Raw genomic sequence first — 24436 nt, forward strand, 5'->3', positions numbered from 1 at the left:
GTGATTGAGTTCTTGTGATCTAGGCACTATGCTAAGCCTAGGGATAAGTAAGAGATGCTGACCTTTCATTCATGGAATTGACTTTGTGCGGCAGCCAAGTATCAATCAACCCATAAGTATAATATTTTCATCATAAACACTGATAAGTGTGTGAAGGAAAGTCTCATGTACTATTGAGTATGAATTGGAGAAATACATCTCTATTTATAGAAAGTATACAGAAAGAAAGATTAACATGAATAGTGTTTGGGAACCTAATTTGAAAATGTTTTTGAAATAATACAAATATTATCACACTAAAAATCTAAACTAAGTGATGATCCAGATCAGTGAAGTTTGCTATTAAAGCTTGTTCAAATGTATTATAATTCGTTAAAGTTAATGTATAGATCATTGCATACTGGGAAATTTAGTATATTTGAATGTGTTTTAAATCTCAAGATATTTAAATCATTTGAATATTAATGTGAAGTAAAAGTCTTAGCCAATTTAATTAATTCTAGATGATATTTGAAAAATACTACTTTCTAAACTTGAGTAGAATCATCCTGTCTATTTAATTGCTACTTTATTTTTGTAGAATTTTGTGGTCATAGAAATGATCTTTAACAGAGAATTTAAAATAACAACATATAAACTTTATAGCTTGCCAATGAAGTGTAATTACTATATGCAGGATACTTTGCATTCTTGGAAGGTGTGTCTTTTGGTCTCTTATCTCTGTGGTGGTTACTCTTCTACTCTGTTGGCCTCTCCTGCTGTAATCTCTTCTTTCAAGTGGTGTTTTCCAACTCTTGATTCTGCTCCTTCTAATGCTAATGCCTACCTTCTTGGGTATCCTCATTCATTGCTATGTAGCAGTTAGCAGCAGCAACATAACTCATGTGTCCTCATTTTCAAAACATGCTGGCTTGCTGATTGGACATCTGTACCCAACTCTCGCCCCAATTCCGAGTGGCTTCTCACCAGGAGAGTTCGGTTCTGGAGTTAGACATGTAAGTTTGAATCCTTGCTTCACAACTTACTGGAAGTATGTCTTTTAAAGATATCACTTAAATTTTCTGTGCTTTGGTTTCCTTATCTCTGAAATCATAGAATAATGGCATAGACATTTCAAGGTTCTTTTGAGCCTTAAATAGGAACAATATGCAAATGCCTAAAACATTATTATAAATGATCTATGCTTATGAAAAGGTGTTCCATTTCTAAACTGCAGAGATGGACAAGTAACTATTATCTCCACCTTATTATTTGATTTATTAGATTTCTGTATAGTCTTCTTTTCTGTCTCTAAATAATTTTATGTCTTCTTATAGATGCTATTATTTGTTTCACTGAGGGTCAAGTCAGTACCATATTATTTATCATAAATCTGCCTTCAGATATTGTAGGGACAAGATGGTCAAGTGAATTACAGCTTAAATTTAAGTCTAAGTGCTAATGACAGACAACATAATAGAAACAAATACAGAGATATAGCTCAGCTCAAATATGAGGCAGTGATTAGTACAGCTGATTGTGATATCCTGCTGGCCTCTATGTTAATAAGTGGGGGTTAGAAACCAGACTTTTAGCTCCTATCATTAAAGAGCATTAAAAAGGTTTTAAAATACTGGGTTTTCAAATAAAATACTTCATTAGTTGTGAATAGAGATTAAGGTGTGGCACCCTGGTTACAAGATATGGATGAAGAACACTGTCTCCCAATTCACATCGGGGTTTTGCTGATCTTTAAGAGTCTAGTCAAACTGTCTTGACTGCATCTGCCATCTCTCTCAACAGACTGGGAGTAAGCCCATACTTTTGACAGAAAGCGATAGCTCCAGGAATCCAAGAAAGAGCTAGATAAAACAGGATGACAAAATAGACAAAGTGGTGAAGAAGATGAAGAAAAGCATACACAGTAATGTTAATAACATCAGAAATCTTCTACCCCATATAAGTCTGAGAATAAAATGTTAAAGCACATTTAATACCAGGGTAAAGAAGGTAAAACAATTTAGGCTGGATGAAAACAGTTTTGTACAATGTTCTGATAAAGACCTTAAAATAAGTAGGTTTGCATATACAACAGGTAAATTAATACCTAGTTTCTAAGAAAACAAAATAAAGAATTATATTATCAAAAAGAATATTTTACATACCCCAACAGTGTATGCTGCATAGTAAGCACTCACTAAATATCTCACGAGTAAATGAATGAAAAATATAGAACAGTATCATGAATATAAACTTAAAAAAGGAAATATAGCAGTATAAAACAGTATAAAATGTTAGCAAACCAAATTTATTAGTATATATATTAAAAAACACAATATGACCAAATATGGTTTGCCCCAGGAAAGCTAGGAACTTCACCACTGTGAAGTCTAACATTACAGTGTATATAGTTGATACTATGACATACCACTTGATAACCCTTTGGACTTAAGGATGATTTTCCTAGTGCCTAGGGATACTGCTAGCAGATAACACTCAGTGACTGGTCATTTTCACAAAATGAGTGGATGAAGAGAGTCATCTTGTCCAAGTTCAAGCCCCTTTTCCTGGACAACTTGCAGCAAATGACTGGTCCACTAGGGAGCTTAAGTATGTGTTCCCCTTCCACTAATTTTTACAAAAGGGGCCACCACACCTCAGGACTCTCTGTGGTATGGGCTGACATTTTCCTTGATAGTTCATTACAGCTGAACCTCTCCCTCTGCCCAATCCTGCTTCCTTCTCATTTCTCCCATAGATGATGACTCCTGATTAACTTCCTACATGTTAACTTCTACCTCATAACCCACACCCTGGGAAACACAACTGATAATAGAATAATGTTAATATCTTAAAGAAAAACACACAGAGAAAATGAGTAATTTAATGTTTACTCAAAATATAGCTCTTGGGAAACTAGAAATTGAACAATATATCCACAAAGTAATAAAGTATATTGAACCAGAAACAAATCCTAGAAAATAATGTCCACAGAAAGAGTATTGGAACTAATAAGAAAGTGAAGCAAGTTTTCTCACATACAAGATCCACTCACAAAATCTCCAAAACATCCTTATACAACATTTAAAAATAATAGAGATTATAAAAACATTAATATGGCAGTTAATGGTTTTTGAATTGGTACTGCAATAAAGGCTTTACATATTTCCAAGTAAATTACAAATAGTATGTGTGAATAAACTTAATAAATGATGGCAATGTATATATGGAGAAAATTATAGAGTGGTATTTAAGGATAGAAAAGAAAATCTGACCCTGGCTGGTGTGGCTCAGTGGATTGAGTGCCAGACTGCAAAGCAAAGGTTGTTGGTTCAACTCCCAGTCAGGGCATGTACCTGGGTTGCAGGCCAGGTCCCCAGTGGGGGGCATGTGAGAAGCAATAACACATTGCTGTTTCTCTCTCTTTCTCCCTCCCTTCCCCTCTCTCTAGAATTGAATAAATAAAATCTTTAAAAAAAGAAAAGTAAATCTGAATAAATGAAGAATATGCCACTTTAGGGATTGTCAGATTCACTAAACTTCAACAAACCAATCTTAATATTAAGATCTTAGAAAAACCAAGAGATTTCTGAAGAAACTGGAGAAACTTTCTTTATCTTATATAAGCTTGTTATAAACCTAAGATAATAAAAGTAATAGTTTAAGTTGGAGATAAGTGGAAATAGGTTGATGTAACAAAATTGAGAGCTCCAAAACAGTCTGTGAATACATGCAACCTTGGTACGCAACAAATGGGCCATTGTACATCAGTAGAGAAATAATACAGAAAATGCATTTGGGACAATTGACCAACCTTACAGAAAAAAATTAGATTGTAATTACATCATGCACAAAGATCAATTCTAGCTAGGTTAAGAAACCTTAATGCAAAAAAAGCAAACTTTAAAAAACTTTCAGAAAAAAATGTTGACTATCATATTTATGATTTAGTGGTTTACAAGAATAATTTTAAAAAGAGAAAAAAAGCATAATCCATAAAGGAACCAATTAATGTGTTGACTTCATTAAAATTTATCTTCTCATAGCAGAAGATTTACAACTTCAATTTTTATTATTCCTTAACTTTTAAATATTTATTGTATACTTATAGATTTTCAAGCATATATTATTATGTGGCACAATTTTGAATATTTTATAAATAATGTTTTAATTTGTTTTTTATTTAATAATATATTCATTTTAAAATGATAGATATAGCCTTAGTCCATTTATTTTTAATTTCTATAACATATTGAGTCCCAAGAATATTTCTCAACATACACATTGATAGAAATTTATATTATTTAGAATTTGTGTTTTCATGAGTGATGAGGATGAATGGTGAACACTGTTACAATATGACCTTCCTTGCAATAGGTTTCTCTGGAGAGAAGCACCTAGAAAGGTAAAGGTAGGAGGCAGAGAAATAAGATAAGAGAGGATGCAAGGAGATTCATACAAAACAATAGAAAGCATAAAAATACTTAAAGCAACTCTTTGAAAAAGATGGGCAGAGGATACATAGTTGTTCATCATATTATACTACATGACTATTTATATATTTGAAGTACATCATATATAAGAAAAAGCACCTTGTTTTCTTCATATATTCTGCCTTGAGTTCAACCTTAAATGATACTGATATGAACTCTGCCTTTTGTTTCTGATATACATTTGCTGATGTGTATTTGCATAATCTGTTACTTGCAACATTTTTTAGCCATTTTTCTTTTGGATGATTTTTAAAAATAATGCATTAAAATTGATATTGTTTCTTTTTTTAAATTTTTGTTGTATTTTTTATTGTTGTTCAGTTACAGTTGTCCCCATTTTTCCCCATTACTCTCCCCTGCCCTACCTATCCCCCACCTTCCAAATTCAATTCTCACCCTGAGGTTATCTTTGTCCATGGGTCCTTTATACATGTTCCTTGACTTGATCCTTCCCCTTCTTTTCCCTATTATCCCTCTCCTTCCCCTTCTCTAGTCATTGTCAGTTTGTTCTTTATTTCTACATCTCCAGTTCTATTTTGCTCCTTTGTTTGTTGTGTTGATTAAGTTCCACTTATAGGTGAGATCATATGGTATTTGTCTTTTACCACATGGCTTAATTTACTTAGTATATAACTCTACAGTTCCATCCATGCTGTCATGAAGGATAGGAGTTCCTTCTTTCTTTTGCTGTGTAGTATTCCACTGTGTAAATGTACAACAGTTTTTTGATCCACTCATTTACTGATGGACACTTAGGCTGTTTCCAGCACTTGGTTATTGTAAATAACGCTGCTCTGGACATTGGGGTGCATAGGTTCTTTTGAATTGGTGTTTCAGGATTCTTAAAATATAATCCCAGCAATGGAATTGCTGGGTCAGGGACACGTCCATTTTTATTTCTTTGAGGAAATTCCATACTGTTTTCCACAGTGGCTGCACCAATCTGTATTCCCACCAACAATGAACTAGGGTTCCCTTTTCACCACTACCTCACCAACATTTGTTGTTTGTCAATTTGGTTATGATGGCAATTCTGACCAATGAGAAGTGGTATCTCATTATGGTTTTAATTTCATCTCTCTGATGGCTAGTGATGCTGAGCAACCTTTCATATGTCTCTGTGCCTTCCATATGTCCTCCATAGAGAAGTGTCTGTTTAAGTCCTTTGCTTGTTTTTAAATTGGATTGTTTGTCTTCTTGGTGAGGAGTTGTGTGGGTTCTTTATATATTTTGGAGATCAAACCCTTGTCTGAGATATCATTGGCAAATATGTTTTCCCATATTGTTACTTCCCTTTTCATTTTGCTGATGTTTTCTCCCCACCCACATTTTTTTATTGTTGTTCAAGTGCAGTTTTCCCCCATCAGTCCCTCCCACCCCACCCATCCCATGTCCCACCCTTGATCCTACCCCTGTTTGGTTTTGTCCATGTGTCCTTTATATTTGTTCTTGAAAACACTTCCTCCTGCCCCCATTATACTCTCCCACGTCCCCTCTGGTTACTGTCAGTTTGTTCTTAATTCAATGTCTCCGGCTTGATTTTACTTGCTTGTTTGTTTTGTTGATTAGGTTCCCCTTATAGGTGGGATCACATGCTATCTGTCTTTCACTGCCTGGCTTATTTCACTTAGAATAATGCTCTCCACTTCCATCCATGCTGTTGCAAAGCTTAGGAGTTTTATTTTTCTTTTTACTGTGTAGTATTCTATTGTGCAAATGTACCTGTTCTTTTAATGTACTCATTTACTGATGGGCACTTAACTTAGGTTGCTTTCAAAACTTGGCTATTGTAAATTGTGCTGCTATAAACATTGGGGTGCATAAGTTCTTTTGAATTGTTGTTTTAGCATCTTAGGGTATAATCCCAGCAGTGGAATTGCTGGGTCAAAAGGCAGATCCATTTTTAGTTTTTTAAGGAAATTCCATACTGTTTTCCACAGTGGTTGCAGTTGTCTGTATTCCTGCCAACAGTGTACTGGGAGGGTTCTCTTTTCTCCACCACCTTGCCAGCACTTATTGTTTGTCGATTTATTTATGATGGCCATTCTGACCAGTCTGATGTGGTATCTCATTGTGATTTTAATTTGCATCTCTCTGATGGCTAGTGATGTTGAGCATCCTTTCATGTGTCTGGACCCTCTGTATGTCCTCCTTGGAGAAGTATCTGTTCAAGTCCTTTGCCCATTTTTTAATTGGGTTATTTGTCTTCCTGGTGTGGAGTTGTGTGAGTTCTTTCTGCAGGAGACCATTCTGTATGGTGTGGGCCCAGCTCCCACTTAGAGATACACAGTACCAATGCCCATGGATAGGTTCTCCCACAGGGATTCAGGCCTACAATGTACCTAGGCTCCTTTGAGACTTGCTTTTGCTAAAATTCCCTCATCCCGAATAGAGACAGCAAGTGCTTACTGTAACTTCCCAAAATCCACGCTAAACCTTCCAAGGACCAGTGTAACCAGTTCAACTACTTTTCCCTTTTCATTTGCAAATATCCTTCTTCTGTGATGTGATTAGCGGCATTGGCTCCTTTGTTTTCTGTAAAAGATAATCACCTAGAGCCAACATGTGCATAGTAAATGAGGACCATCATGTAATGTGCCTAGAAAGAAAAGAAATAAAGGCCTATCATGGCTTGGGCCATGGCTTTTGCTCCCCTTGAGAGAAAAGCCATGGTGTCCGTTTTCCTCCAAAGGACTTGGTAGTCTGTGTGAATGTCTCATGTCTGAGCCACAATATGGCAGACCCCACGAGCCAGTGTCTGCATCACTTTCTATATTTTGGAGATCACACCTTTGTCCAAGGTATCATTTGCAAATATATTTTCCAACAGAGTTGGTTCCCTTTTCACTTTGCTGATGTTTTCTTTAGCTGTGCAGAAGCTGTTTATTTTGATGATGTCCCAGTTCTTTTATTCTTTCCTTTATGTCCCTTGTTCTAGAGGACATATTGGTAAAAATATTGCTGCATAGAATATCTGAGATTTTTCTGCCTATTTTCCTCTTTAGGACTTTTATGGTGTCATGACTCATACTGAAGTCTTTTATCCATCTTGAGTTTATTTTTCTATATGGTGTGAGTTGGTTGTCAAGTTTCACTTTTTTGCTTGTAGCTGTTCAGATCTCCCAACACCATTTATTGAAGAGGCTATTTCTACTCTTATTCTCCTGCCCCCTTTGTCAAATGTTAATTGATCACAGAGACTTGGATTTATTTCTGGGCTCTCTATTCTGTTCCATTGATCTATGTGTTCTTATTTTACTACCAGACAGCTTTGATTACTGTGGGTTTGTAATATAGTTTGACCCTCTTTAAGGGAATAAATTTTTCCCACTGTGAAAAATATTGTAGTGCATTATAAGCTCCTATTTATTACAGTTTCCCTTTCTTTAATACACTTGTAATGTTTTGAAAGAGTGTGATTCATTTCACATGTGGGATCCATTTTTCACTGGCTTAATATAAATCAGAGTTGTAACTAATTGAATTGTTACACCTTAAGGTTTGTGAAATTGTTTACATTTTCTGACTTTCATCTTTATTTTAAAAAGTCTGAAAAATGCTATTGTAATAAAAATTTATTTATTTAAATGATTTCAAGAAAGATGTCTTTGCTCACACTAAACATATCCATATGCATATATAATCTATATGCACATAATTCATATGCATATATGTAATCTATTGCAGACTTCAAATTAATTTTTACCTCATGAGCATCTCTGGCCTTGGCTGACAACTAGGACATATTATGACATTGTATTATTCATAAGCTCTTTAAAGTTGAATGTCATAAATGTTATGCCCTGTACTGACATTATGTATACACACTGAATAACTGATGGTCTCAACCTTTTAGGAGTTACATAGAACAAGTGAGAAACAATATGTGATAAATTTTATAAGAAATATGCCAAGATAATAAAGAATTTTGATTCACCACACATGGGAATTTATAATAGTAGAGGAGATAGTAGAAAGATTTAATTTTTACTGATTTTATTTAAAATTTTCAAGCAATACTTTTCTGAATTCTGTCTTTATTATAAAAAAATAAGAATAAGATAGGATTTAAATTTCTTTTAATACTCACCCAAGGATTGGCCTATTGAATTTTTTTGAGATATATGAAAGGGGCAGGGGAGAGAAAAAAGCTTTGATGTAAGAGAGAGAACCATTGATGTAAGAGAGAAACATCAGTAGGTTGCCTCCCATATGTGTCCTGACAGGGGCTGAAACCTGTGACCTAGGTTTGTGCCCTGACTAGAAATAGAACCCACAATCTTTTTGGCATGTAAGACAATACTTCAACCAACTGAGTCACACAGCCAGGGCTAGAATTTAAATTTCAATCTCCTCCAATAAAAAATAAAAAACAAGTATAGTGTTCTTCATTTATTTTTCCATTTTGTGACTTTTAACATTCATTGAAAATACAAACATTCAATTTATGGTATGTATTGTAGAAATATTAAGGAATTAATTTTTCCAATATGTCAACTATACCATTAGTATCATGAGCAGGAAGTGTCAAGGATGTTTTTAAATAACATTTCATTTCAATAGAAGATTTTTAACAACAAAAAGTTGTTAATTTGATAATATTTGTTAATGTTACACTTAATCTTTGATATTTGAGTGTATACCTGTGTCATAATAAAACAGTTTCTCCCCATACACCACAATAAGAAAAATAAATGATGTATGATGAAAGTCAGAAGTGCAGAAAACTGATTTTTTTGATAAGTGTGGTTAATTAGAAAACTATAGTTTGTGTTAGGATATTACTTAGGAATTTAGTAATTGTAGGTATAGAGTAAAGGAAAGACTTAGGTCTAAAGATCAAAATTTGAAACCTGAATCTGCCATTGAAAACTTTATTTATATTTATTTTGTTTATTTGTTTGTTTTTAATTGGACAAGATATTTCAACCTGTCAGTTCAGGCAGCAATAGGATGTCTTTCTGTCAGAGCTGTTAGATGATTCAATATTAATAAGATATGTGATTTTTCGGAGATTTCATTTTAAGCTGTGGCATATACAGCCTAAAGTAGGAAATGTAATGCTTATGGTTATTTATAATTATAACACTAGATAAGAAAAGGTAATTGTTACTTTTTAAGACAGAGGACTCATGATGTATTTTATCTCTCAAAGACTTATCAATAGTCACTCTTGTGCACACATTTCCCTGGAGCCTGAGGATGCTGTGAAGTCAATGTTATGAAGGATATATGCAGGACAGAGTCACCAGGTTTGAGGATGCAGAGAACAATAAGTGTGGGATAAAATAAATGGGGAACAATATGAGCAGATGGCACATAATAAAGAGCCCTACTGATACAGCATCTCTATCTTGCTCCAACAAAAGATGATTCTGTGGAAAGGATTTTGTTAAAATTTTTGTGTTACACACGTTTTAAGCATTTTTCTACAAAAATGTAGCAAGAACTTTTTAATATACATTTTTGATTGGTTGGATGGTTGTGTGAATGATAATAATTTCTTAGACAAAGTAATCAGATTACATTGTGAGTGGTTTTCAAGACAGGGAGGCACAGTTGGATTCTCAAGGGCTGGCTCTGTGTAAATGGTCAATCTGTTTCCATGGTTACAGACTGGCTGAGTAAACTGTAAATTTGTAGGTGTTGCTTTGTGCCCTTTTATCTTAAAGAATCTGGAGGAGACTGTTTCTAAAAATATGGTTTCCATCTCTGGGCTAAATATGGGTCTGAGAAAAAATTAGGGAAGGGGAACATTTAAGCTATATAAAGAGCAGTTCATAAAGGTAACTTTTCTGCATCTTGCACGATATTTTCATTATTTAACACGAGGGTATTTGTAGTTTCCACTAGCCTAATTATAAGGACATGCACTTTATCACACCCTTTCTGAAGTCTTCTATTTTTCTGTTTTCTTAGGCCACAGGTGTTGATGTAGTTCTCAGTAATGTGGAAGGCTGTCTTTTTAATACAAGCTATTACCTTCTTTTCAGAACTAGCACAGCAGCCAATTTTAGCAGACACAAAGATGACCTTAGAATGATGATACAGAAGAGATATTTTCTAATCCAAAATAAGATTCGAGAACTTGCAAGAACATAAATGAATATATTTTGTTCTTATGCAAAAGAATGGAAAGTTTTCATTTGTTATATAAGAGAACACATGGCTGTTTTTCTGAATTTTCATTTATTCTTTGTACACTTTTTAAATAAAATACTTAGAGTTTTTAAAAATTAAAAACAGAAGTCTTACCTTATTTTTCTGACACCTTGAACTCTGTTCTGTTTGCCTTTATTCTTTTCAGTGTTACAGTGTAATTTTCATCCTCTCCCATCACCAATCCTATGCTCAGTTAAATTGATTACAGACCTCCCATTGATTTTGAAAAGAGCTCCATACCTCCAAAACCTCCCTGGCTGTGTGTATATGCACATAGCCAAGTGATAAAGTGACTGAGAAGTTGAGCATGTGCAAGATGAATATTAGAATATAATTTTGTCATTATCATGATTATTGCTATTTAATATTTATATAACACTTTGAGAACCTCAAGAAACTTTATGAATTTTAAATTATCCAATGGGCTCTAATCTTAACTATACCTTTGTGTGCTAGATAGGGCCCAAAATTAATAAAGGTTTTGAGTGACATTTATTGCTAGGGAATTCTAATTCATTAGCTGGTTAGCTCTCTTCTGTTATTGGAGAATGGCATTATATATTTGCCTAGAAAGTTGGATTGCTATCGCATTGTTTTTATTGCTGGGGGTCCATTTGCTATTTATTTTGAGGTAACTCTAGGTGACAGCTTATTTAAAAAGTAAAGAAGAAATACACTGATATATAAATGAAAAGACAATTTTTATTTACGTTTAGCATTAATCATTAACATTCCAAACTAACCTTTAATGAAAAAAGAAAAATGTATTGCTTTTTATCTTATACAGAATACATTACTTTTATACTCAGTGCCTAAACTTAGATATACCTGAATAAATTTTCCTGGTCCCTTAAGAATACTGGATTCAGTATTCTTTGGGCTATTTTACACACAGCAGTAAAATTTGAATTATTACAATGAACTATTTGTTGCTACTCTCTTTATCTAAAATTAAACAGGATATAAAAATCATGCATTTCATGAATGTAATGGAATAATCAAAATATTAATTTTTTCAATAACACTTCATTAAAAAACCCTTATTTCTTAGACTTTTGAAATATAATTTTAGTTCTACTGGATTAAGATGCAGATTTTAGATATTAGTATTTTTACATAAAATACTACTGATTTTTCCCAAAGATTCTTATCTTTCTGTTCCTCTTTTCATTAAATGCTAATAAACTAAAAGCTTAAAAATTTATCAAGATAGTTTCATTTATATCTAGGAAGACATTGAAATAATATACATAGATAAATAAATAGAGTAAGAGCTCTTGTATAGCCCTGGACATATTTTTTAAAGTTTCATTAGAAGAAATACATTTATAATTGTGGTATAATCAAGTAAAGAATGAAATTTTGCACAGGACTGGGGAACTTGGGGAGTGGGGTGGATAGGGGTAAGAGGTGTAACATTATTGATATTATTTCATTTAATAATTATAAAATTTAAATAAATATTACTTAACTTTTTTACAAATAAGGAAGTTGAAACTGAAGAAAGCTGAGTAATTTGAACAAGGTCATACATCTGGTGAGAGGTTTAAGACACCTATTCTCAAAACCTGTGGCCTTCCTTGGCATGTAGGTCAGGAACAGCTTAGATTCTAACACAAAGGAACACACCTTGAGTAGTTCTCAATAACCCCAATGTGTGAAGATGAAGACAACATAATTTGTCCACAGGATTCCTATTTTGTGGCTTAGAATCATTGTTCTCTTGGGCCCTATCAAATGTGTCTCACTTCTGTAAACACTGTCACTGGGTTTTTGTTTATAAACCATTCTACATAAATAAATGAGATTTGCAAAGATTTCCTGTATGAAGTAATAAGTACAATTCCATATATTCTGACTACTACTACACCCTAATCAGGTAATGGTTCTTGGCAATTAGGTTATCTCACCTGCCTACCTGACATGCATAACTTTTCAACTCCTATGTACTGAAAAACTGTAAATAACTAAATGCTATAGACAATCAAAACCACTATAAACAGTAAGTCTACTGTTGCCAAACTCTAATAGAATTATACACATTGGGTTTTCTGTTTACCTGCTTATATTTTTGAGCTGCTAATTTAATTCAATGAGGAATCACCCTGCAATAAATATGGCTGCCACATGGGGAACTTAGGTAGTCATAGGGGAGAACTGATGGAAAAGTCATTTGGTCATTGTGCCTGAGTAGTCCCAACACTTGGAGTGCATATATATGGCGCATGCACACACACACACACACGCACGTGCACGCATGTATAATTCACTAACATTTTATTGAAAATTTTCACTTCTATATTCATTAGTGAAATTGATCTATTCTTTTCCCATATCTTCCTTTTTTATTGTCATTCAAGTACAGTTGTCTGCCTTTGCCACCCACAACTCCCCACCCGAATCTAGTCAATCCCACCTCCCTCCCCTAATTCCATTCTATAGTTTGGGAGTCTTCCATCTTCTTGGACTTTTTGGAATAGCCTGTGAACGATAGGGGTTAGCTCTTCCTTAAATGCTTTGTAGAATTCTCCTGTGAAATCATCCAGTCCAGGGCTTCCGTGTGGTGGGAGTTTTTGATTATTGCTTGACTTTGTCAGTTGTTATTGGTCTGTTCAGGCTTTCTGCTTGTTTTCACTCAGTTTTGGAAGATTACATTTTTCTAGAAATTTGTCCATTTCACCTAGGTTTTCAAATTTCTTAGCATATAGTTCTTTGTAGTAATTTCCTACAATCCTTTGCATATCTGTGGTATCAGTTATAATTTCACCTCTTTCATTTCTGATTGTGTTTATTTGGGTCCTCTCTCTTTTTTTTTTTTCTTGATGAGTTTCCTTAAAGGCTTGTAGATTTTGTTTATCTTTTCAAAGAAACAGCTCCTGAATTTGTTGATCTTTGAATTGTGCTTTTAGTCTTCATGTCATTCAGTTCTGTTCTGATATTATTTCCTTCTTTTTACCCACCCTGGGTTGTCTTTGTTGTTGTTTCTCCAGTTCTTGTAGATCTAAGGTTAGGTTGTTTATTTGAAATGTTTCTATCTTTTTTAGGTAGGCTTGTATCACTATGAATTTCCCTCTTAGGACTGCCTTCACTGTGTCTCATAAGTTTTGGATTGTTGTGAGTTCATTTTCCTTTGTTTCCAGAAGCTTTCTGATTTCTTTCTGGATCTCATTCTTGACTGATTCATTTTTTAATAGCATGCTATTCAGTCTCCATGGATTTGAATGTTTTTGAGTTTTTTCCTTGAGGTTGGTTTCTAGTTTCAGTACCTTGTGGTCAGAGAAAATGCTTGATATGATTTCAATTTTCTTGAATTTGTTGAAGCTTGTTTTGTGTTCTATCATGTGGTCATATGATCTATCTTTGAAAATGTTCCATGTGCATTGGAAAATAATGTGTACTTAAGGCTCTCTATATATCAATTAAGTCCATTTGATCTAGGGCATTGTTCAATGCTGCAATGTCTGCTGATATTTTGTTTGGAAGATCTATGCACTTTTGGTAGTAGGGTGTCCCTACTATAATAGTGTTATTGTCTATATCTTTCTTGAAGTCCTCCACATGTCCTCCACATTTTCCACATGTATTTGAGTCCTTCTCTGTTGAGTATATATGTGTTTGTAATGTTCATGTCTACTTGATGGATCTTCCCCAGAGTATAATGAATTGTCCTTCTGGGTCTCATTTTATGGCCTTGTTTTGAAGTCTATTTTGTCTGATATGAATATTGCTATCCTGGTTTTTCTTTCCTGTCCATTTGCTTGGAAATTTTTTTTTCCCAACCCTTCTCTTTCAGTCTCTGTAGGTGTTTTGTTCTGAAGTGGGTCTCTTGTAGGCAACATGTGTGGGTTATGTTTTCTTAGCCATTCAGCTACTCTATGTCTTTTGATTGGAACACTTAATACATTCACATTTAAGGTTATTGTTGATAGGTACTTGTTCATTTTTCCCCCTTTGCACCGCTGTTCCTCTCTCTTTCATTCTTTCCTTTTGTTTCTAATAGTAGTCCCTTTAGTATGTCTTATAGGGCTGGTTTGGTGGAGATGTATTCTTTCAGCCTTCTTTTGTCTGGGAAAACCCTTATTTCACCTTCCATTTTAATTTAGAGCCTCGCTGGGTAGAGTAATCCTCATTGCAGGCCTTAGTTTTTCATTACTTGGTATATCTCTTGCCATTCTCCCCTGGACTGGAGTGTTTCTATTGTTTCTTATTGGACCCCCTTTGTGTGTTACTTCTTGCTCTTCCCTTTCTGCTTTTAAGTTCTCCCTTTGTCTTTAATACATGGCATTTTATTTATGATATGTCTTGGAATTGGCCTCTTTGGGTTCATCTTGATTGAAACTCTCTGTGCTTCCTGCACTTGCATGTTTTTTCCCCTCTCCAGGCTTGGACAGTTTTCTGTCATTATATTTTCAAACAGGGTTTCTATCCCTTGCTCCATTCCTTCTCCTTCTGGTATTCCCATGATTTGAATGCTGTTGCATTTCATGTTATCTTGGAATTCCCTTAAGGTATCCTCATATTTTTTGAGTCTTTTTTTTCGTGCAGTTGCTCTGCCTGGGTGTTTCTTTTCACCTTGTCCTCCAGCTCACTAATTCAGTCCTCTGCTTCATCTAGACTGCTTCATCTAGATTCCTTGTAGTGTGTTTTTTATTTCTGAAAATTTATTGTTCATATCTTCTTGATTTAGTTTATAGTTTCCATTTACTTTTCATACAGCTGTAGTTGTCACTCAGTTCTTTGTAGTTGTCTGTGAGTTCTTTGAGCATCTATTTAAACATTATTTTGAGTTCTATATCTGATAGTTTGCTTGCCTCCATTTCATTGAGTTCTTTTATTGGGGAGTCTTCCATTCCTTTTGATTGCTTGTTCTTATTTTTGCCTCCCCATTTTAGGTGACTCTTTTTATTTGTTTCTTCTCTTCCTGATATTTCATTTTGCTACTTGACTTTGTAAGGTAAACTTCTATGGTAGGGATTCTATGGGATTCAGTAATGCAGTCTCTTTGATCTCCTTGTCTGTAAACTCTAGGTTTTCCCTTTCTTCTGTATGTGTGGGCTCTCTTGTACTTTTGGTGGTTTCTTTGTTGGTGGGTTCTCTCCTTTAGCAGGTATACTAATGGACACAGATCTCACCTAATCTTATATGTGATCAGTGGCAGTGAGTACATAAAATGGATTAAGATAGCAGGAGAGTATTCTATGGGATTTAAAGTACCAACAATTTGAGAAGAGATAGGAGACCCTTTGGTTAAGTATTGTGTTAACCATGATATTTCACACTACTAGTGACTTTTTATAAAAGGTGAAAGAAAGGTAAGACTCTAGTTAGAGGGGAGGAGGATTGTGAGGTGATTCCAGAAAGCAGCACGCAAGGTTAGATAATGAGATATAGTTAAAGGATAGAAAGGAGGCATAGTATACAAGAGAACAGAGTTAACCATAATAGTAATAAAGCTCAGGAATAAAGTGAAATGGGCTAACATCAGGGAGGGCTGCTGTGTGGTATTTACAATTGTATGGAACAACAATTATTTACAATAGTAGTGGAACAACAATAATATGATAAGAAATATATGATTTGGATAGTAAGAACAGAAAGTACACGATCAAGAGTAGTGTGCTATTAGAACATAAATGAAATGAAAGAAGGAAAATTAAGATACAATATGATAGAGAGAATAAGGAAAACCAGTTAACCAATTCAATTGAACAGAGGAAGAAAACTAAACAGAAAGAAGAGAAAAAAAATACTAATAAAATAAAAGAAGTAAAAATAATGAAAAAAATAGTAATACAAATAAACATAAAATGCCAGTTCTATGGGAGAGCAAAGTGAAATTTGTCTCAGTTTCTCAGTTGTTGTTAGCCTTGTGCTTCCTTTTTGGATCTGGTCTGGACCTCTTATAATTCTAGTTCTTATCGTCTCACTAGGGGAAAGAAGAAAGAAACAGGAAAGCAAAAAATAAGCCTCCTGATGACTTTATTTATTTATTTTTAATATATTTTATCGATTATGCTATTACAGTTTTCCCATTTCCTCCCTTCATTGCCCCCCCACCTTGCACACCCCCTCCCACCCGCATTCCCCACTTTAATTCATGTCTATGTGTCATAAGTTCTTTTCTACATTTTCGATACTATTCTTGCCCTCCCCCTGTCTGTTTTCTACCTACCATCTCTGTACCTTTTCCCTCTCTCTCCTCCTCCTACTCCCCTGTTGCTAACCCTCCATGTGATCTCCATTTCTGTGGTTCTGTTCTTGTTCTAGTTGTTTGCTTAGTTTGCTTTTGTTTTAGGTGTGGTTGTTAATAACTGTGAGTTTGCTGTATTTTTACTGTTCATATTTTTATCTTCTGTTTCTTAGATAAGTCCCTTTAACATTTCATATAGTAAGGGCTTGGTGATGATGGACTCCTTTAACTTGACCTTTTCTGGGAAGCACTTTATGTGCCCTTCCATTCTAAATTATAGCTTTGCTGGGTAGAGCAATCTTGGATGTAGGTCCTTGCCTTTCATGATTTGGAATACTTCTTGCTATCCCCTTCTTGCCTGCAAGATCTCTTTTGAGAAATCAGCTGACAGTCTTATGGGAACTCCTTTGTAGATAACTGTCTCCTTTTCTCTTGCTGCTTCTGAGATTCTCTCCTTATTTTTAATCTTGGGTAGTGTAATTATGATGTGCCTTGGTGTATTCCTCCTTGGGTCCAACTTGTTCAGGACTCTCTGAGCTTTCTGGACTTCCTGGAAGTCTATTTCCTTTGCCAGATTGGGGAAGTTCTCCTTTATTATTTGTTCAAATAAGTTTTCAAATTTTTGCTCTTCCTCTTCTCCTTCTGGCACCCCTATAATTCAGATGTTGGAACATTTCAAGACATCCTGGAGGTTCTTAAGCCTCTCATCATTTTCTTGATTTCTTGTTTTTCATTCTTTTCTGTTTGTTTTTTTCTTCTTTCTGGTCCACTCCATTGATTTGAATCCCAGTTTTCTTCCCATCACCATTGTTTCCCTGTGCATTTTTCTTCATTTCATTTAGTGTATTTTTTCATCTAGTTTGCAAGTAAATTCAACCAATTCTGTGAGCATCCTGATCACTAGTGCTTTGAACTGTGCATCTGGTAGGGTGGCTGTCTCCTGGTCATTTAGTTGTATTTGCTCTGGAGCTTTGATCTGTTCTTCCATTTGAGCCATTTTTTTTGTCTTGTTGTGCCTGTTATGTATGATGGGCAGAGACTTAGGTGTTCACCAGGGCAGGGCAACCCAGTTGCTGGGTTGTGATACTGTATGTGGGGGCGGGGTTAGAGAAGGAATAATGGTGCTTGCTCCACTCTCGTTTTTCAGTCCCTTCCACCACTTCCCCCAAGCAAATTGGGCCCTTCTGGTGCTGGTTCCCAAGTGGGTGGGCTTGTGTATATTCTAGCACCCTGTGGGTCTCTCCAATGAACTCTCCTGTGAGGCTGGGAGTATCTCCCAGCACCTCAACCCCCACAAGTGTTTTCAATCAGTGCTTTTAGACTTTATTTCCTGGCACTGGGGCCCTGGGTTGTTCTCCATTTTCACCTGGTTTATCTGCACGTGAATGTGTGTCTGTAGTCAGCCAGGGGCCTTGCATGCCTCACTGGGTCTGTCTGTTGCCACCCCATGCCTGGGGTCTTCCAGCTGCTGCCTGCACACCCGGGACTGCCAACCACCACTTTTTCCTGCTGAGACCCTTCTCCTCTGGCTGCCGACTCCTCCCCTCTTGCCAGTCTGGATGAATGGTTGTCAGACTTCCGTACAGTTCAATTTTCTATCAGATCTGGTAGTCTTTTTGTTTCTAAATTTTTGTTGTCCTTAATTTTGGCTGTAAGAGGAGGCACAGTGTGTCTACCTATGCCTCCATCTTGGCCGGAAGTCTCCTATTCAAGGAATTTCTTAGAACCAACATTACTACTATGGCTTTCAAACTCTTTTATCTCATAAACTTCTCATTTTGTTTATCAGTCCTTGATCAAATACAAATGAAAATGTTCTCATACTGCTGAGGAAAGCAAAAGGGAGAACAACAGCATGGTTCACTATTTCCATTTCAGAAATGATGAGGTTATTACATCAATTCTGGTTGAGGACAAGCAGATATGCTTAGGGAAGACATGACACTAAGCACACAAAGAATTTTTTCTAAGTGTTTAACATCTGAACACTTTTCAATATACTTGAAATCCAGGTGTTCAATGGGAATTTTGAATGTTTTTGTTGTTCCAAAGCCCCACAGTGATGGATGATCTTTGGCAGCCATAGCTGGTTCTCAAACCCCTCACAATGAGGAGGATGCAGCCATGGCAAATGTGACCCACTGCCTCCTACTGCCTTAGCACCCAAGAGTCACCTCCTGATAACTTTAAATCCACTGATTGAGTTTTGCTTGTCTTCCTGGATGCCACCGGAAGAGGCTGGCAGGGCTTCACTTTTCTCCCTTTTGACGGTTTTGCAAGGATGGTGGCTAGGTTGTAATATTCACATTTGCTCAGCCTCCAGCCCAGGTCCTTCATGAATGGCTGGGCCCCCACTGTCCACCTGTGCCAGCCCTGTACCTTTAACCCACCAGTTGTGTGAGGTCTATTCAGTGTGCCTCCTCCTTCCTCTTTGTGAGCCCACTGTGGCTAGAGCCCACCACTGGGCAAATGGTGCCACTCAGCCTCTGGGCAAGCAGTGGGAATCTGCTTCCAGGTTCAGCTGGAATCAAGTGTGGGTGAGTGGCTTGATTCAGCTGCAGGGTGAGCAGTGTGAGGTAGATCCTCCTTGAGAGTTCTTACAAAAATGGCTGTGAGCCTTTTTTTTTTTTTTTTTTTTGAGTAAAAGCCTCTTATTTAAGCCAGCTGTTCTTAACAAGTGCCAGGCTTTTCACACAGCCCAACTTTCTAACTAGACTGGAGACTAGCCGGGGCAGGGTCCATCACAGACCACTTTTCTTGCTTCTCCAGGTGTTGCCTACTCCCCAATTTCTCTGGTAATGACCTAGCTGGTGTCTGCAGTCCCAGTGGGTGTACACCACCTCTGTGTGTCTCCCGCTTAGTCTCTATTCCCCTCAGTAACTTTCAGCATCCAGGTTCCCCCTGGTGCTGGACTGCCCTCACTTGCTCTGGTAGGAGAGGGATCTGGTGATCTAACTCTCCTCCCAGTATCCTGTGGTGCCAGGACCACAGCAGCCTAGGTCCCTGTGCAGATTCCAGGGACCTTAGTGTTATAACTCAATCTCCTCACTATCTATTTATCAATGTCCTCTATAATTTTTGTCCTCCAAACTTCATAGAAGCTGGGATTCCATTGGTTGTTCACTCTGTTCCTCAGAAGATTGGCTGGGTGTTCCAGCTGGGCACTTGGAGAACTGGACTCCACTCTCAGCTACCTTGCTGCCATCTTCTCACCCATTATCGGGAAGCCCTATATCTTTCTAACTATAAGAATTTAATCCTGAGAGTGTAAAGAATGAGGTTGGATGAAAAGTGCTAAGGGACTGTGTGGGTCTATCTATAGAGACCGTTATCCACTCATCAAGTTGCTGGCCACTAGACCACTGTAGTGGACATGAGATGTGCCACTTAGACTTCCATCAGGAAAATATTCACAGCTCAGCCAGGAGTGCAGTGAGCCTCCACCAGTCAACTCCTCCCTGGTCTTTATTAGAGTCAGAGAGCCACCTTAGCAATAATGCTTCTTGCATGGAAGTCCACTTCTGGTGACTAAGGGAGGCAGGTGTGTGAAACCCTGATCATTTTGGCTTGTGGCAGGACAACTGTGATAGTAGTGCTATCTTCCAAAGGCATGTTAGGTTGCATTGTGGTTTGCCTTCTCCTTCTGTCCAGGCCTAGTTTGTTCTCTTTCCTTTGCTAGGTATTGGTCTCTAGTATACACATTGGTCTCTGTACCTTAGATTCTCTCCTTTGCTTTGGTCTTTCCACTTTGGACTGCCATTTCCCTCTAGCAAATTCTGAACAATTACCTATTGCTTTCTTAGATCCAACACTTTTATTGTTGATTCTGCCACTTCTCTAGGGTTGGGTTTAGGAGAGAAAAGCAACAGTAGGCATTAGCTCACTACCTTGCCAAGAAACTCTTTGTCAGATTTTACATATGATCAAGTGCTGCTTGCTTTCAGTGGTTGTTAGATAGCAGCAGGCCTTCATACACTTTGAACTTCAATTGTAAAAATACTGTGGACTCTTCAGGTCATGGTATTAAGATGCATTAAAAAATTAGCTTGTAAGATTTGAATAGAATGAAATTTCTACACTGTTTATCCCCAGCTCAATAGTAATCTTTATGGTTATTTGTCTTCACAGGTTTAGTAGAGAATCTGTTTTCTAACAGTTAAAATTAATTGCATAATTTGAATTAAACTCATTTGAGGTTGACATTTTGTGTTTCCTTGCCATTCTTATCAGGACAATTTTATCATTATAACTGAACATGGCATCAAATGTATAATTACAAGGCTGCAAAATAAGTACTTTGTAAAATTGAAGGTATTCCCTTTAAGAATATACTCTTTATAAAGTTTTCAGTGTGTCATTAACCTGTCTACCACTCTGGGTTTTCAGTGTCAAATGTGCATTTATTTGATAAAAGTGCTAGGAAGGAAACTAAACTAAACCCTGATAAACTTTCTTAGCACCACCCCCCAGGCATAGCAGTGAGGAAACAATAAAAGCCTTGCCTCTCCCACCCTGCTGGCTCCCACCACTGCCTGACATTTGCTTCAGTAAATATCATAGTGTCAACTCCTGGGAATAAGGCTGAAGGATAACTCCAGGTATCCCATTTCAATGAGAGAGGCATGCCACTTAACTATTATTAGGAGTCATTCAAATGAATGAACTAAGTCTTTACCTAGCTGATTATGCTAATGGAGCAGTCACAGTGTTTAGCAGGGTAATGAATAAATGGAACTCTCTTAATTGAGCCACTCAATTTTTTGTTCATTCTACTGAGCACATTGTAACATAGAAGTTCATTCTCTTCTCTGACTATCTCAGTTTCCCTAGCACAGTTTTCTTGAACCTTAATAATAAATGTTTGGAAGTGATTTCTTTATTCCCATGATGCCAATTTCATCATGGGAATACCACTGGGAATATGTAGTTGAACAGTTCTACACAGGGACCACATGATAAGGAATATCATGGAGCTTATACCAAATTTCACATATATACTCCCATATAGAAAATGTTAACTACACTTATGTCTGGGTGGTAGAATTATAGATAATTTTCATCTCCTTTTTGTGAGTCTTTGTGTTTAAAACAATAAACATGCAACACTTTTCTAATAAGGAAGGATAATAAATAGGATTTAAAATGCATCTTCTTTAATTGGCACACTTACATTAAAACAATGAAAATGAAGCTTTTAGAATCAGGAGCTGATAGTATAATCACTTAAAGGAAATAGCACAGAATGAAAGTGGAGTAACCAAACTTCCGTCTTCCATAGGACATTTAGCTATCATTAGTTCTGGCTTTTTGTTTTCTTTCATATTTCCCTCAACAGAAGTGCCCATTATCCACCTGTTTCTCTTATAATAAACACAGGCAATAGATACAGAAAATCTTACATTAAGAGAAACTTTAAGTTGCAGCAATTTTCTCAGGTTTATTTTACAGGTGATAGCACTTGAGCTCAAGAGTTAATGTTCCATTGGCAGGGCAGGTTCACTTGAGGATAGTCAGTTTTATTAATTTTTGTAAATCAATAACTCTGGACATAGCAGTTCTATTTCTGTAATGTGACATTACTGCTTTGAGAGTGGTAATGTAGTTCTGGCTGGCATAGCTCAGTGGATTGAGCGCGGGCTGCGAACCAAAGTGTCCCAGGTTCGATTTCCAGTCAGGGTACATGCCTGGGTTGCAGGCCATGACCCCCAGCAACCGCACATTGATGTTTGTCTCTCCCTCTCTCTCTCTCTCTCCCCCTCACTTCCCTCTCTAAAAATAAATAAATAAAATCTTTAAAAAAGTGATAATGTGCTGTTTCAATGAAATCCTGGCTCTGTTATTATCCCTTCCAGAGGTCAGATGCTGACCTAGGAAAACACTTGCAAATATTTCTTTGACCAGGGGTTAAGAGTCTGCCCATTGAATTTTATCCTCTTTAATGAAATTATCTTTTTTTTCCTCTAGCTGCTCAATAAGAAAAATATGAATCTAAAGACTTAGGAGTAAGAGAGGAATGAGAGGAAGTGCTGGTCACCTGTGCTGGGTCCTGTGCAGCTGCAGTGACCCTGCTGTGCCTGTTCATTTTTCCCTGAAAAAGCGACCATCTCTCCAATGGAAAATTAGAGTGCTGATTCACTGGAGTGAAGTTATACTTTGTGACTGTCTTCTTACAAAAACAAAATGAAGGAAAGGGAAGTGTTGTGTTCTTGTAACTATAGTCTTGGTGCAGTTTTCATGGGCTGCTCCTCATCATCTCACTGCAGCCTGGTGACCAGGGTAGACACAGTATTTGTCCACCTTTATTGGCATTAATCCATCAGAATTCACTTGGTATTCGAAGGCAAGATAGCTCTATTGGGGTTTTTTGTTTGTTTGTTTGTTCTTTGTTTCCAGTGACAGAATACATGTCCTGCATTTAGTCTGTTAGGAAAAACAATGGGAAACAAGTCACTATTTAACACTTCCAAGCCAATGGCTGGTTCCCTAATTTCTTCTTTTTACCCCCAGGTTCAATGGGCTGTACTGCAGCAGTGATGGCCAACAACTACTTTAACACCAGACCTGTAGACATGTGAAAGATACTAGTGCTAAAAAAAAGGATAAAATATGTGTTTATTTTCAGCAAAGTTGATTATGCCAAATGTCCAGGCATTCGAGTGTTTTTAATATTCTTCTCTACTGAGATCTTGAATCATCTGAGAAATAAGATGAAAAAGTTAGCACATACAGGACAAAATGTGACCTTTATTTTTATAAAATGTTTGTGTTTTGGGCAATAATGAATCAAGAAGTAGTAGCCTTAGTTATCTATCTGCCAGGGCTGAACTGGGGCAGACCTCTCCCTGGCTACCCTGGAGGCCTCCAATAAACTCAGTGGCATGGAGAAGACTGAGACGTATGTTTCCCAAAGGCAGCTCACTTCTGAGAAGAGCAGGCACAAGCTCTCTTCTATCACAGGCAACTCGCCTTTAAAACTCATTGTTAGGTAAAAAGTAAGGGAGGGAGCTGGTATAGGCCAGGGTTGTGATAGCCAGTGAACTTCTTCATGGTGAGAAATATGAGAAATAGGCCTTTCCCACATCACTATACATGGTGAAATGATCCAAAAATAAGAGATGATATTTTAAAAGAAATTACCATTTTATCTAATGATATTTATGTTATGCCTTTTAACATAAAATTAGTACTTACCTTCTCTTGTTCATTTTATTTTTTTATTTTCTAAGGCGTAATAATGATTAAAGACTTTAAGAGGGAAAATACCATCTTCTGTCCCTTGACTACCTGCCAAGTATATATTTGTGGCAGTTGGCAACAATATCTTGTATGTCATTGCTTTATGCTGCAAAGAATTACACACATTCTCATGATATCCAGAGCTGAAGCAGACATCTGAATCTGAATTATTTATTTCCTGAAAACTGCAGATGGTCAAGTCTCCATCCCATGGCCTTTGGGATTAATCCATTCCCTGAGCTGATGAAACTAAGTAGCCTGGTCTTCTTGGTACACCTGTTCCTGTTGACTGAAAAGACTGTCGGTTTGCCATCAACATTCTTTTTAGGTTTTTAAAGTAGAGGTTTGTTGTTACTACCTGTGCCAGCTTAAATTC

This window comes from Phyllostomus discolor, chromosome 7, assembly GCF_004126475.2.
Source record: "Phyllostomus discolor isolate MPI-MPIP mPhyDis1 chromosome 7, mPhyDis1.pri.v3, whole genome shotgun sequence".
NCBI lineage: Eukaryota > Metazoa > Chordata > Mammalia > Chiroptera > Phyllostomidae > Phyllostomus > Phyllostomus discolor.